The 14,776-nt window shown below is 56.1% G+C and overlaps 1 pseudogene; it reads left to right on the top strand.

Moving 5' to 3' along the window:
- The first annotated feature begins 1,651 nt into the window (after positions 1 to 1,651).
- Positions 1,652 to 1,724, top strand: LOC116956523 (small nucleolar RNA U3; annotated as a pseudogene).
- The last annotated feature ends 13,052 nt before the right edge of the window (positions 1,725 to 14,776 follow it).

Raw genomic sequence — 14,776 nt, 5'->3', positions numbered from 1 at the left:
CCACCGTGATGATGATGATGATGAGAGAGAGACACGCAAACTCCAAATATACAGCAGCAGCAGGCGTCAGGGTCGGGATCGATCCCACGACCTCCTGCACACCAGGCGAGGTAGTTAACATCTCCTAGCCACCGTAGTGATGATGATGAGAGAGAGAGACACGCAAACTCCAAATATACAGCAGCAGCAGGTGTTAGTGTCGGGATCGATCCCACGACCTCCTGTATACCAAGCGAGGTAGTTAACATCTCGCAGCAGCGCCGACACGAGTTGTTGCTCAACACCATCAGTGACGATTATCTGGACCGGTCCTTGGCCTCCCCTAGGTCGACTCAGACTCAAATGAGAACCAGGTGCGGTGTGTAGCAAACATCGCCACTGGGGAGACAAAGGCGGCCGGGCGTGGTGCTGGCCACCCACCCCCTCGTGTACCGTGCCGGCCTTCATAGGTGCTCGTTAACAGCACTTGCCCCTACAGTCTGTTACAGGCTATACGGGGGAACTTTGTCTTTGTTGTATCTGTGACTCTGCGTGTGTCGGTGTCTCTGGATGTGTCTCAGTGTCTCTGCCTGTGTCTCTGCATGCATTTCCGTGTCTCTGTGTCTATGTGTGTCTCCTTGTCTCTGCGTCTCTGCGTGTGTCTCCATGTCTCTTCGTGTGTGTCTCTCTGCGTGTGTGTCTCTGTAGGTGTGTCTCTGTGTGTCTCCATGTCTCTTCGTGTGTGTCTCTCTGAGTGTGTGTCTCTGTAGGTGTGTCTCTGTGTGTCTCTGTGTGTGTCTGTGTGTCTCTCTCAATGTGTGTGTCTCTGTGTGTGTCTTTCTGAGTGTATCTCTGTGTGTCTCTGTGTCTCTGTAGGTGTGTCTCTCTGTGTGTCTATGTGTGTGTGTCCCCGTTTGTGTCTCTGTGTGTGTCTCTGTGTGTGTGTCTGTGTGTCTCTCTCAATGTGTGTGTCTCTGTGTGTGTCTTTCTGTGTGTGTGTCTCAGTGTGTCTCTCTGCGTGTGTGTCTCTGTAGGTGTGTCTCTGTGTGTGTCTCTGTGTGTGTGTCTGTGTCTCTCTCTCAATGTGTGTGACTCTGTGTGTCTCTCTGTGTGTCTGTGTCTCTGTGTGTGTCTCTGTGTGTGTCTTTGTGTGTGTCTCTATGTGTCTTTCCGCGTGTGTGTCTCTGTAGGTGTGTCTCTGTGTGTCTCTCTGTGTGTCTGTGTCTTTGTGTGTGTCTCTGTGTGTGTGTTTCTACGTGTGTGTCCCCGTTTGTGTGTCTCTGTCTGTGTCTCTGTGTGTGTGTCTGTGTGTCTCTATATGTGTGTCTCTGTGTGTGTCTCTCTCTCTCTCTGTGTGTCTCTGTGTGTGTCTGTGTGTGTGTCTGTGTGTCTCTCTCTCTATGTATGTTTCTGTGTGTCTCTCTCTCTCTGTGTGTCTCTGTGTGTGTCTCTGTGTGTGTCTCTCTTTCTATGTGTGTCTCTGTGTGTGTGTCTCTGCGTGTGTGTGTGTGTGTCTCTCTCTCTATGTGTGTGTCTCTGTGTGTCCCTCTCTCTCTCTGTGTCTCTCTGCGTGTGTTTCTCTGTGTGTGTTTCTCTGTGTGTGTGTCTGCGTGTGTCTCTGTATATGTGTGTGTGTCTGTGTGTCTCTCTCTCTATGTGTATGTCTATGTGTAAGACTATACTTTCAGGGATCATTTCTATAGTTTCCAACTTACGAAATGGGCTCTAAAGTGTCTATGTGTATGTCTGTGTGTGTGTCTGTGTGTGTGTCTGTCTGTGTATGTTTCTCTCTGTGTGTGTCTCTGTGTGTGTGTCTCTGTGTGTGTGTCTCGGTGTGTCTGTATCTCTGCGTGTGTGTCTCTCTCTGAGTGTGTGTCTCTGCGTGTGTCTCTGTGTGTGCGTGTCTCTGGGTGTGTGTGTCTCTCTGTGTGTGCGTCTCTGTGTGTGTCTCTGTGTGTGTCTCTGATAGAGACACACACAGAGACACACACATAAAGAAAGAGAGACACACAGACACAACAACAACAACCGCCATTCGCCACTAAGTGGCGGTGACGTCACCACGACGCTTGTGCCAGGTCATGTGCACCTTGAGGCCACGTGGAGTGTCGAACGCGCGCTGGCAGGAGGTCACGGGGCAGACCCAGGTGCCACGGGTCGACTGGCTGAGATGACTGAGATGACTGGCTGATGCACCACCTGTGCCCCCTACTGTGCCAACCTGCTGTGTTTTAGTCACCCGGCGCTCCGCTCGTTGTTGTGCACGTCGCTCCTCTGCTCTACGTTGTTGTTGGAGGGCGACTACCTCCAACTGCCCAGTAGCAGCGTCCTTCACGAGCCTCCTCCACAGAGGCCCATCTTGACACCGCTGGTACCAGTCATCGGCAAGTCCACTCAGCTCCACGTCCTCCTGTACCACATCACTCCATCTCTTCTCTAGCCCGTGTCGCGCCCGTTTAGACCCCTATATCCGGCCGAACAAAAGCTGTGTCGGTATGCGGTGGCTGGGCATGCGGGCTACATGACCCAGCCATCGCAGCCTTGCCCGCCGGAGGAGCTCACCGATGGGACCTTGCCCAGATCTTTCAAGGATTTGTGAGCTCCTCACACAATCCAGTCTGGTTAAACCCAGGATGGATCGTAGGCAGGCCAGCCTAAATGTTTCTAACCGGCGAAGATGTTCCATTAGGGGGGTCCACGTTTCGCAAGGGTAGAGAAGGGAGGGAATGACCGTGGCCGAGAAGACTTGAAGCTTAGTGCGGAGCAACAGACCAGGTAGCTTCCACACAGCGTTACGCAACCGATGAAAATATATTGCCGCTCGACTGATTCAAAGTGAGACCTCTGCTGTTAAACTGGAGCCAGTCATAAGCACACCGCCCAGGTATGGGAAACTCTCCACTCGCTCCACAACTGCCCCATCACCGATTGGGAGTTGTGGGGGAGGAGTGTCCGATGGTACAAAATACCCAGGCAGGTGCTTAGTTTTCGTGGGGCTGATGGTAAGGCCCCACCTCTTAGCGGCACGCTCCAGTCTCAGCAGCAGTGTCTCAAACTCCTCCTCTGAATGAGCAGCTATTACCAAATCATCAGCATACATAACGTGGTTGAGAAATAGGGAGCCATCCCTTGGCCGCACTCGGGCATCGATCAGCCTCCCATTATATCTGTACCATATGGATATTCCCCAGGTACAGCTATTGAAGGCTTCACGAACTACGTGGTCAAAATATATGTTAAATAATGTGGGAGCCAGAGGACATCCCTGTTGTACCCCACGGTGTACAGGGAATGGCTCTGACTCCCGGCCACGTAGTTTTAGCCGGGCCCGCTCACCATCATGAAGGTCCTTAATGATCGTGAGCAGAGGGTCAGGTACTCCAAAAATACGAAGAACAACCCAGAGCCCAGGCCTACTGATGGTATCATAGGCCTTGACCAGGTCAATAAAGCAGAGATGTAAGTCTTTTAGGAATTTCCTAAACCTCTGCTGTAGCAGACGGACAGAAAATATGGCATCTGTGCAGGACCGCCCTTTCCTGAAACCGCACTGGGGCTCCACAAGCCTCTCCTCAGCGTGCCTGGCAAGGCGATGCTGAATAATCCTTGCCAGGACCTTTCTCGGAACACTGAGGAGTGAGATGCCCCTGTAGTTGTTACAGTCTGTGCGGTCCCCCTTCTTAAAAAAGGGGGACCACCAGGGCATCCTTCCAATCCTGCGGAACCTGTCCAGTGGTCCAGACTGTTGTTATGATGTCATATAGGGCAGTCTGTGCACAAACGCCACCCTCCCTCAGCATTTCGATTGGGAGATCATCTCTGCCCGCTGTCTTTCCTGGTCTCAGACTCCGGATCGCCTTCAGTACTTCCTTAACAGATGGCACCTCAGCCAGATACTCACAGGGGGTGACTTCTTCCAATATTTGAGGCACCGCAGCCTCAGCAGGGTCATCCTCACTTTGTGCCACGATGTTTTCCTGGCTGAGGGATTTTCTCTCCCCCAGGACCTCACAGAAATGCTCAGCAAATCTGCAAACCTGTTCCTGGGGGTCGGATATTGGATCACCGTTTTTTTCCCCTAATGATGGTAACAGGTGTGGCTCTGCAGGTTACTTTTTTGATGGAGTTAAATAGAGATTTGTGATCACGGGCCACTGAGGCAGATTCCATCTCCTCAGCAACCCGCGACCACCACCCATCCTTGCAGCGCCTCACGGCTCTCCGAACCTCCGAGCGAAGACTGTGGTAAGCCTCCACATTCTCTGACGTGGGATTCTGTAGCCGATGACAGTGGGCCTGTCGCTTTTTCTCAACCATCCTGAACACCTCCTCTGTCAGCCAGGGTCTCTGGGGAGGTCTGGACCGCGTACCTAAAGCAGCCATTGCAGCTGCATGAGTCACAGTCCTAAACCTCGCCCATTTACCCTCGACATCAGGAGGAGTCGGGGACGATGCCAATCCCAGCCGCAAGCGATGATGAAATTCTCGCTTGCAACTTTCATCAGATAACTGAGACCAGGCCACTTTAGGTTGGAATGGGGTCCTGGGTGTACACCCACCACCGGAGTGGAAGAATTGCAGGCGCTTTTTACAGATGACTAGTCGATGGTCAGAGGGCAGATCAGCTCCACGGTAGGTCCTGGTGTCAAGGACATGGGTTCGCATCCGCTGGTCCGTCACTATGTAGTCCAGCATATGTTCTTGCTTGGACCCGGCATGCATGCATGATGTTGTGTGGATGTGCCGATGACGGAACAGCGTGTTGTTAATTACAAGCCCATGGGCTGCACAAAAATCTAGCAGCCTCCTACCGTTGTTATTGAGCTGATCTGGCCCATGCCCTCCAATCACTCCAGACCAGGTGCCAGCATCATGACCAACTCGGGCATTGAAGTTACCCAACATGATGACTCTATCCCGAGGGGCCACTTTAGCCAGCACCTGTGACAGGAGGTCATAGAAGGCATCTGACTCATCGGCTTTGCCTGCATACCTCCACGGATGTTCATCTTCGGTGGGGGCATAAGTAACTACGACCACCATTCCTCGCCTCCGGTTGATGGGAAGGCGGGCCCAAAGTAGCCTGGGGCTTACAGCTTCCCACACCTCACCGCCACGCTCCCACGCCCCCTTCAATCTTTTTTTCAAAAGAAGAGCCACACGCTGTTGTTTGGCAGTCTGCTGCCCCGAGTAGAGGGCTGTCCACCCCTCATGGTAGCAGGAGCCAGAACCGGTCCACCGGACCTCCTGAATGCCACATAGATCCAGGCGTCACCGGTCCAGCTCCCGACAGAGGAGTGGCAGCCTCTCCTCCGCAGTGAGCGTTCGAACACACGCACACGAACACACACACGGACACAAACACACGAACACACACGCACGAACAAACAAACGGACACACACACACGGACGAACACACACGGACGAACACACACACGGACACTCACACACGAACACACACAAGGACACACACACACGGACACACACACACACAGCGACACACACACACGAACACACACACAGACACACACGGACACACACACACATACGAACACACACACACGGACACACACGGACACACACACACTGACACACATACGAACACACACACACGGACACACACACACACGGACACACACGGACACACACACACACGGACACACACGGACACACACACACGGACACACACACTCCACACTGCCACCCACCCACCCCCCACACACAATCCCGGCTACCCGCTACAGCCCACGCGCGTGCCGCTATATTTAGCCGCGTGAATTACTGCCTCGTGAACAGCCATTGTGATAAAATCTACCCCCCACTACCCCCCCCCACCATCCCCCCCATCATCCCCCCACCATCCCTCCAGCCACCCCCCCACCATATCCCACCACCCCCCCCACCACCCCTCCACCATCTCCCCCCCACCACCACAACAACCTCCACCTCCACCCTCCTCCTCTCTCCCTGTCGCAGTCTCAGAAGCGAATCTCATCACGAGAGTGGGGACAGCCACAACACCCCAACCCAGCCACACCACTCCCACCCAGCCACACCACCCCCACCCAGCCACACCACCCCCACCCAGCCACACCACCCCCACCCTGCCACTCCACCCCCACCCAGCCACAACACCCCAACCCAGCCACACCACCCCCACCCAGCCACACCACCCCCACCCAGCCACACCACCCCCACCCAGCCACACCACTCCCACCCAGCCACACCACCCCCACGAGCCCCTCCCCTAAGACCCCCCCAGACCCCCCCCCCATTCAACCCCCAGCCCGCTTTGTATCCCACAGGCGTTGGCGTTCGCACGCTGCTGGATGTTCAATCTGGAGAGGAGATGTTGACTACCTCGCCTGGTGTACAGGAGGTCGTGGGTTCCACCACCACCACCATCACGGTGGCTAGGAGATGTTGACTACCTCGCCTGGTGTACAGGAAGTCGTGGGTTCCACCACCACCACCATCACGGTGGCTAGGAGATGTTGACTACCTCGCCCTGGGGTACAGGAGGTCGTGGGTTCCACCACCATCACCATCACGGTGGCTAGGAGATGTTGACTACCTCGCCTGGTGTACAGGAAGTCGGGGGTTCCACCACCACCACCATCACGGTGGCTAGGAGATGTTGACTACCTCGCCTGGTATACAGGAGGTCGTGGGTTGCGCCACCATCATCATCACGGTGGCTAGGAGATGTTGACTACCTCGCCTGGGGTACAGGAGGTCGGGGGTTCCACCACCACCACCACCATCACGGTGGCTGGGAGATGTTGACTACCTCGCCTGGTATACAGGAGGTCGTGGGTTGCGCCACCATCATCATCACGGTGGCTAGGAGATGTTGACTACCTCGCCTGGTGTACAGGAAGTCGGGGGTTCCACCACCACCACCATCACGGTGGCTAGGAGATGTTGACTACCTCGCCTGGTGTACAGGAAGTCGTGGGTTCCACCACCACCACCACCACCATCACGGTGGCTAGGAGATGTTGACTACCTCGCCCTGGGGTACAGGAGGTCGTGGGTTCCACCACCATCACCATCACGGTGGCTAGGAGATGTTGACTACCTCGCCTGGTGTACAGGAAGTCGGGGGTTCCACCACCACCACCATCACGGTGGCTAGGAGATGTTGACTACCTCGCCTGGTATACAGGAGGTCGTGGGTTGCGCCACCATCATCATCACGGTGGCTAGGAGATGTTGACTACCTCGCCTGGGGTACAGGAGGTCGGGGGTTCCACCACCACCACCACCATCACGGTGGCTGGGAGATGTTGACTACCTCGCCTGGTATACAGGAGGTCGTGGGTTGCGCCACCATCATCATCACGGTGGCTAGGAGATGTTGACTACCTCGCCTGGTGTACAGGAAGTCGGGGGTTCCACCACCACCACCACCATCACGGTGGCTAGGAGATGTTGACTACCTCGCCTGGTATACAGGAGGTCGGGGGTTCCACCACCATCACCATCACGGTGGCTAGGAGATGTTGACTACCTCGCCTGGTGTACAGGAGGTCGTGGGTTCCACCACCACCACCACCACCATCACGGTGGCTAGGAGATGTTGACTACCTCGCCTGGTATAAAGGAGGTCGGGGGTTCCACCACCATCACCGTCACGGTGGCTAGGAGATGTTGACTACCTCGCCTGGTGTACAGGAGGTCGTGGGTTCCACCACCACCACCACCATCACGGTGGCTAGGAGATGTTGACTACCTCGCCTGGTTTACAGGAGGTCGGGTGTTCCACCACCATCACCATCACGGTGGCTAGGAGATGTTGACTACCTCGCCTGGTGTACAGGAGGTCGTGGGTTCCACCACCACCACCACCACCATCACGGTGGCTAGGAGATGTTGACTACCTCGCCTGGTATACAGGAGGTCGTGGGTTCCACCACCATCATCATCACGGTGGCTAGGAGATGTTGACTACCTCGCCTGGTATACAGGAGGTCGTGGGTTCCACCACCATCATCATCACGGTGGCTAGGAGATGTTGACTACCTCGCCTGGTATACAGGAAGTCGTGGGTTCCACCACCATCATCATCACGGTGGCTAGGAGATGTTGACTACCTCGCCTGGGGTACAGGAGGTCGTGGGTTCCACCACCACCACCACCACCATCATCATCACGGTGGCTAGGAGATGTTGACTACCTCGCCTGGTATACAGGAGGTCGGGGGTTCCACCACCATCATCATGACGGTGGCTAGGAGATGTTGACTACTTCGCCCGGTATACATGAGGTCGGGGGTTCCACCACCATCATCATCACGGTGGCTAGGAGATGTTGACTACCTCGCCTGGTATACCGGAGGTCGGGGGTTCCACCACCATCACCATCACGGTGGCTAGGAGATGTTGATTACCTCGCCTGGTGTACAGGAGGTCGTGGGTTCCACCACCACCACCACCATCACGGTGGCTAGGAGATGTTGACTACCTCGCCTGGTTTACAGGAGGTCGGGGGTTCCACCACCACCACCATCACGGTGGCTAGGAGATGTTGACTACCTCGCCTGGTGTAAAGGAGGTCGGTGGTTCCACCACCATCACCATCACGGTGGCTAGGAGATGTTGACTACCTCGCCTGGTGTACAGGAGGTCGTGGGTTCCACCACCACCACCATCACGGTGGCTAGGAGATGTTGACTACCTCGCCTGGTTTACAGGAGGTCGGGTGTTCCACCACCATCACCATCACGGTGGCTAGGAGATGTTGACTACCTCGCCTGGTGTACAGGAAGTCGTGGGTTCCACCACCACCACCATCACGGTGGCTAGGAGATGTTGACTACCTCGCCCTGGGGTACAGGAGGTCGTGGGTTCCACCACCATCACCATCACGGTGGCTAGGAGATGTTGACTACCTCGCCTGGTGTACAGGAAGTCGGGGGTTCCACCACCACCACCATCACGGTGGCTAGGAGATGTTGACTACCTCGCCTGGTATACAGGAGGTCGTGGGTTGCGCCACCATCATCATCACGGTGGCTAGGAGATGTTGACTACCTCGCCTGGGGTACAGGAGGTCGGGGGTTCCACCACCACCACCACCATCACGGTGGCTGGGAGATGTTGACTACCTCGCCTGGTATACAGGAGGTCGTGGGTTGCGCCACCATCATCATCACGGTGGCTAGGAGATGTTGACTACCTCGCCTGGTGTACAGGAAGTCGGGGGTTCCACCACCACCACCATCACGGTGGCTAGGAGATGTTGACTACCTCGCCTGGTGTACAGGAAGTCGTGGGTTCCACCACCACCACCACCACCATCACGGTGGCTAGGAGATGTTGACTACCTCGCCCTGGGGTACAGGAGGTCGTGGGTTCCACCACCATCACCATCACGGTGGCTAGGAGATGTTGACTACCTCGCCTGGTGTACAGGAAGTCGGGGGTTCCACCACCACCACCATCACGGTGGCTAGGAGATGTTGACTACCTCGCCTGGTATACAGGAGGTCGTGGGTTGCGCCACCATCATCATCACGGTGGCTAGGAGATGTTGACTACCTCGCCTGGGGTACAGGAGGTCGGGGGTTCCACCACCACCACCACCATCACGGTGGCTGGGAGATGTTGACTACCTCGCCTGGTATACAGGAGGTCGTGGGTTGCGCCACCATCATCATCACGGTGGCTAGGAGATGTTGACTACCTCGCCTGGTGTACAGGAAGTCGGGGGTTCCACCACCACCACCACCATCACGGTGGCTAGGAGATGTTGACTACCTCGCCTGGTATACAGGAGGTCGGGGGTTCCACCACCATCACCATCACGGTGGCTAGGAGATGTTGACTACCTCGCCTGGTGTACAGGAGGTCGTGGGTTCCACCACCACCACCACCACCATCACGGTGGCTAGGAGATGTTGACTACCTCGCCTGGTATAAAGGAGGTCGGGGGTTCCACCACCATCACCGTCACGGTGGCTAGGAGATGTTGACTACCTCGCCTGGTGTACAGGAGGTCGTGGGTTCCACCACCACCACCACCATCACGGTGGCTAGGAGATGTTGACTACCTCGCCTGGTTTACAGGAGGTCGGGTGTTCCACCACCATCACCATCACGGTGGCTAGGAGATGTTGACTACCTCGCCTGGTGTACAGGAGGTCGTGGGTTCCACCACCACCACCACCACCATCACGGTGGCTAGGAGATGTTGACTACCTCGCCTGGTATACAGGAGGTCGTGGGTTCCACCACCATCATCATCACGGTGGCTAGGAGATGTTGACTACCTCGCCTGGTATACAGGAGGTCGTGGGTTCCACCACCATCATCATCACGGTGGCTAGGAGATGTTGACTACCTCGCCTGGTATACAGGAAGTCGTGGGTTCCACCACCATCATCATCACGGTGGCTAGGAGATGTTGACTACCTCGCCTGGGGTACAGGAGGTCGTGGGTTCCACCACCACCACCACCACCATCATCATCACGGTGGCTAGGAGATGTTGACTACCTCGCCTGGTATACAGGAGGTCGGGGGTTCCACCACCATCATCATGACGGTGGCTAGGAGATGTTGACTACTTCGCCCGGTATACATGAGGTCGGGGGTTCCACCACCATCATCATCACGGTGGCTAGGAGATGTTGACTACCTCGCCTGGTATACCGGAGGTCGGGGGTTCCACCACCATCACCATCACGGTGGCTAGGAGATGTTGACTACCTCGCCTGGTGTACAGGAGGTCGTGGGTTCCACCACCACCACCACCATCACGGTGGCTAGGAGATGTTGACTACCTCGCCTGGTTTACAGGAGGTCGGGGGTTCCACCACCACCACCATCACGGTGGCTAGGAGATGTTGACTACCTCGCCTGGTGTAAAGGAGGTCGGTGGTTCCACCACCATCACCATCACGGTGGCTAGGAGATGTTGACTACCTCGCCTGGTGTACAGGAGGTCGTGGGTTCCACCACCACCACCATCACGGTGGCTAGGAGATGTTGACTACCTCGCCTGGTTTACAGGAGGTCGGGTGTTCCACCACCATCACCATCACGGTGGCTTGGAGATGTTGACTACCTCGCCTGGTGTACAGGAGGTCGTGGGTTCCACCACCACCACCATCACGGTGGCTAGGAGATGTTGACTACCTCGCCTGGTATACAGGAGGTCGTGGGTTCCACCACCATCATCATCACGGTGGCTAGGAGATGTTGACTACCTCGCCTGGTATACAGGAGTTCGTGGGTTCCACCACCATCATCATCACGGTGGCTAGGAGATGTTGACTACCTCGCCTGGTATACAGGAGGTCGTGGGTTCCACCACCATCATCATCACGGTGGCTAGGAGATGTTGACTACCTCGCCTGGTATACAGGAGGTCGGGGGTTCCACCACCATCATCACGGTGGCTAGGAGATGTTGACTACCTCGCCTGGTATACAGGAGGTCGGGGGTTCCACCACCATCATCATCATCACGGTGGCTAGGAGATGTTGACTACCTCGCCTGGTGTACAGGAGGTCGTGGGTTCCACCACCATCATCATCAGGGTGGCTAGGAGATGTTGACTTCCTCGCCTGGGGTACAGGAGGTCGTGGGTTCCACCACCACCACCACCATCATCATCACGGTGGCTAGGAGATGTTGACTACCTCGCCTGGTATACCGGAGGTCGGGGGTTCCACCACCATCATCATCACGGTGGCTAGCAGATGTCGACTACTTCGCCCGGTGTACAGGAGGTCGTGGGTTCCACCAACACCACCACCACCATCACGGTGGCTAGGAGATGTTGACTACCTCGCCTGGTATACAGGAGGTCGCGGGTTCCACCACCATCACCATCACGGTGGCTAGGAGATGTTGACTACCTCACTTGGTGTACAGGAGGTCGTGGGTTCCACCACCACCACCATCACGGTGGCTAGGAGACGTTGACTACCTCGCCTGGTATACAGGAGGTCGGGGGTTCCACCACCACCACCATCACGGTGGCTAGGAGATGTTGACTACCTCGCCTGGATACAGGAGGTCGTGGGTTCCACCACCATCATCATCACGGTGGCTAGGAGATGTTGACTACCTCGCCTGGTATACAGGAGGTCGTGGGTTCCACCACCATCATCATCACGGTGGCTAGGAGATGTTGACTACCTCGCTAGGTATACAGGAGGTCGGGGTTCCACCACCATCATCATCACGGTGGCTAGGAGATGTTGACTACCTCGCCTGGTATACAGGAGGTCGGGGGTTCCACCACCATCATCATCCCGGTGGCTAGGAGATGTTGACTACCTCGCCTGGTATACAGGAGGTCGTGGGTTCCACCACCATCATCATCACGGTGGCTAGGAGATGTTGACTACCTCGCCTGGGGTACAGGAGGTCGTGGGTTCCACCACCACCACCATCATCATCACGGTGGCTAGGAGATGTTGACTACCTCGCCTGGTATACAGGAGGTCGGGGGTTCCACTACCATCATCAACACGGTCGCTAGGAGATGTTGACTACTTCGCCTGGTGTACAGGAGGTCGTTGGTTCCACCACCACCACCACCATCACGGTGGCTAGGAGATGTTGACTACCTCGCCTGGTATACAGGAGGTCGGCGGTTCCACCACCATCACCGGGGCTAGGTGATGTTGACTACCTCGCCTGGTATACAGGAGGTCGGGGGTTCCACCACCACCACCATCACGGTGGCTAGGAGATGTTGACTACCTCGCCAGGTATACAGGAGGTCGTGGGTTACACCACCACCACCATCATCATCACGGTGGCTAGGAGATGTTGACTACCTCGCCTGGTATACAGGAGGTCGTGGGTTCCACCACCACCACCATCACGGTGGCTAGGAGATGTTGACTACCTCGCCTGGTGTACAGGAGGTCGTGGGTTCCACCACCACCATCATTATCACGGTGGCTAGGAGATGTTGACTACCTCGCCTGGTTTACAGGAGGTCGGGGGTTCCACCACCACCACCACCATCACGGTGGCTAGGAGATGTTGACTACCTCGCCTGGTGTAAAGGAGGTCGGTGGTTCCACCACCATCACCATCACGGTGGCTAGGAGATGTTGACTACCTCGCCTGGTGTACAGGAGGTCGTGGGTTCCACCACCACCACCACCATCACGGTGGCTAGGAGATGTTGACTACCTCGCCTGGTTTACAGGAGGTCGGGTGTTCCACCACCATCACCATCACGGTGGCTAGGAGATGTTGACTACCTCGCCTGGTGTACAGGAAGTCGTGGGTTCCACCACCACCACCACCATCACGGTGGCTAGGAGATGTTGACTACCTCGCCTGGTATACAGGAGGTCGTGGGTTCCACCACCATCATCATCACGGTGGCTAGGAGATGTTGACTACCTCGCCTGGTATACAGGAGTTCGTGGGTTCCACCACCATCATCACGGTGGCTAGGAGATGTTGACTACCTCGCCTGGTATACAGGAGGTCGTGGGTTCCACCACCATCATCATCACGGTGGCTAGGAGATGTTGACTACCTCGCCTGGTATACAGGAGGTCGGGGGTTCCACCACCATCATCATCACGGTGGCTAGGAGATGTTGACTACCTCGCCTGGTATACAGGAGGTCGGGGGTACCACCACCATCATCATCATCACGGTGGCTAGGAGATGTTGACTACCTCGCCTGGTGTACAGGAGGTCGTGGGTTCCACCACCATCATCATCAGGGTGGCTAGGAGATGTTGACTACCTCGCCTGGGGTACAGGAGGTCGTGGGTTCCACCACCACCACCACCACCATCATCATCACGGTGGCTAGGAGATGTTGACTACCTCGCCTGGTATACCGGAGGTCGGGGGTTCCACCACCATCATCATCACGGTGGCTAGGAGATGTCGACTACTTCGCCTGGTGTACAGGAGGTCGTGGGTTCCACCAACACCACCACCACCATCACGGTGGCTAGGAGATGTTGACTACCTCGCCTGGTATACAGGAGGACGCGGGTTCCACCACCATCACCATCACGGTGGCTAGGAGATGTTGACTACCTCACTTGGTGTACAGGAGGTCGTGGGTTCCACCACCACCACCATCACGGTGGCTAGGAGACGTTGACTACCTCGCCTGGTATACAGGAGGTCGGGGGTTCCACCACCACCACCACAACCACCATCACGGTGGCTAGGAGATGTTGACTACCTCGCCTGGTATACAGGAGGTCGTGGGTTCCACCACCATCATCATCACGGTGGCTAGGAGATGTTGACTACCTCGCCTGGTATACAGGAGGTCGTGGGTTCCACCACCATCATCATCACGGTGGCTAGGAGATGTTGACTACCTCGCAAGGTGTACAGGAGGTCGGGGTTCCACCACCATCATCATCACGGTGGCTAGGAGATGTTGACTACCTCGCTTGGTATACAGGAGGTCGGGGGTTCCACCACCATCATCATCACGGTGGCTAGGAGATGTTGACTACCTCGCCTGGTATACAGGAGGTCGGGGGTTCCACCACCATCATCATCACGGTGGCTAGGAGATGTTGACTACCTCGCCTGGTATACAGGAGGTCGTGGGTTCCACCACCATCATCATCACGGTGGCTAGGAGATGTTGACTACCTCGCCTGGGGTACAGGAGGTCGTGGGTTCCACCACCACCACCATCATCATCACGGTGGCTAGGAGATGTTGACTACCTCGCCTGGTATACAGGAGGTCGGGGGTTCCACCACCATCATCAACACGGTCGCTAGGAGATGTTGACTACTTCGCCTGGTGTACAGGAGGTCGTTGGTTCCACCACCACCA

This window comes from Petromyzon marinus, chromosome 65 (assembly GCF_048934315.1).
Source record: "Petromyzon marinus isolate PM22_M1 ecotype Great Lakes invasive population chromosome 65, UKy_Petmar_22M1.pri1.0, whole genome shotgun sequence".
Lineage (NCBI taxonomy): Eukaryota > Metazoa > Chordata > Hyperoartia > Petromyzontiformes > Petromyzontidae > Petromyzon > Petromyzon marinus.
The sequence above is the reverse complement of the archived record's forward strand: the minus strand, read 5'-3'. Positions and strand labels throughout refer to the sequence as shown.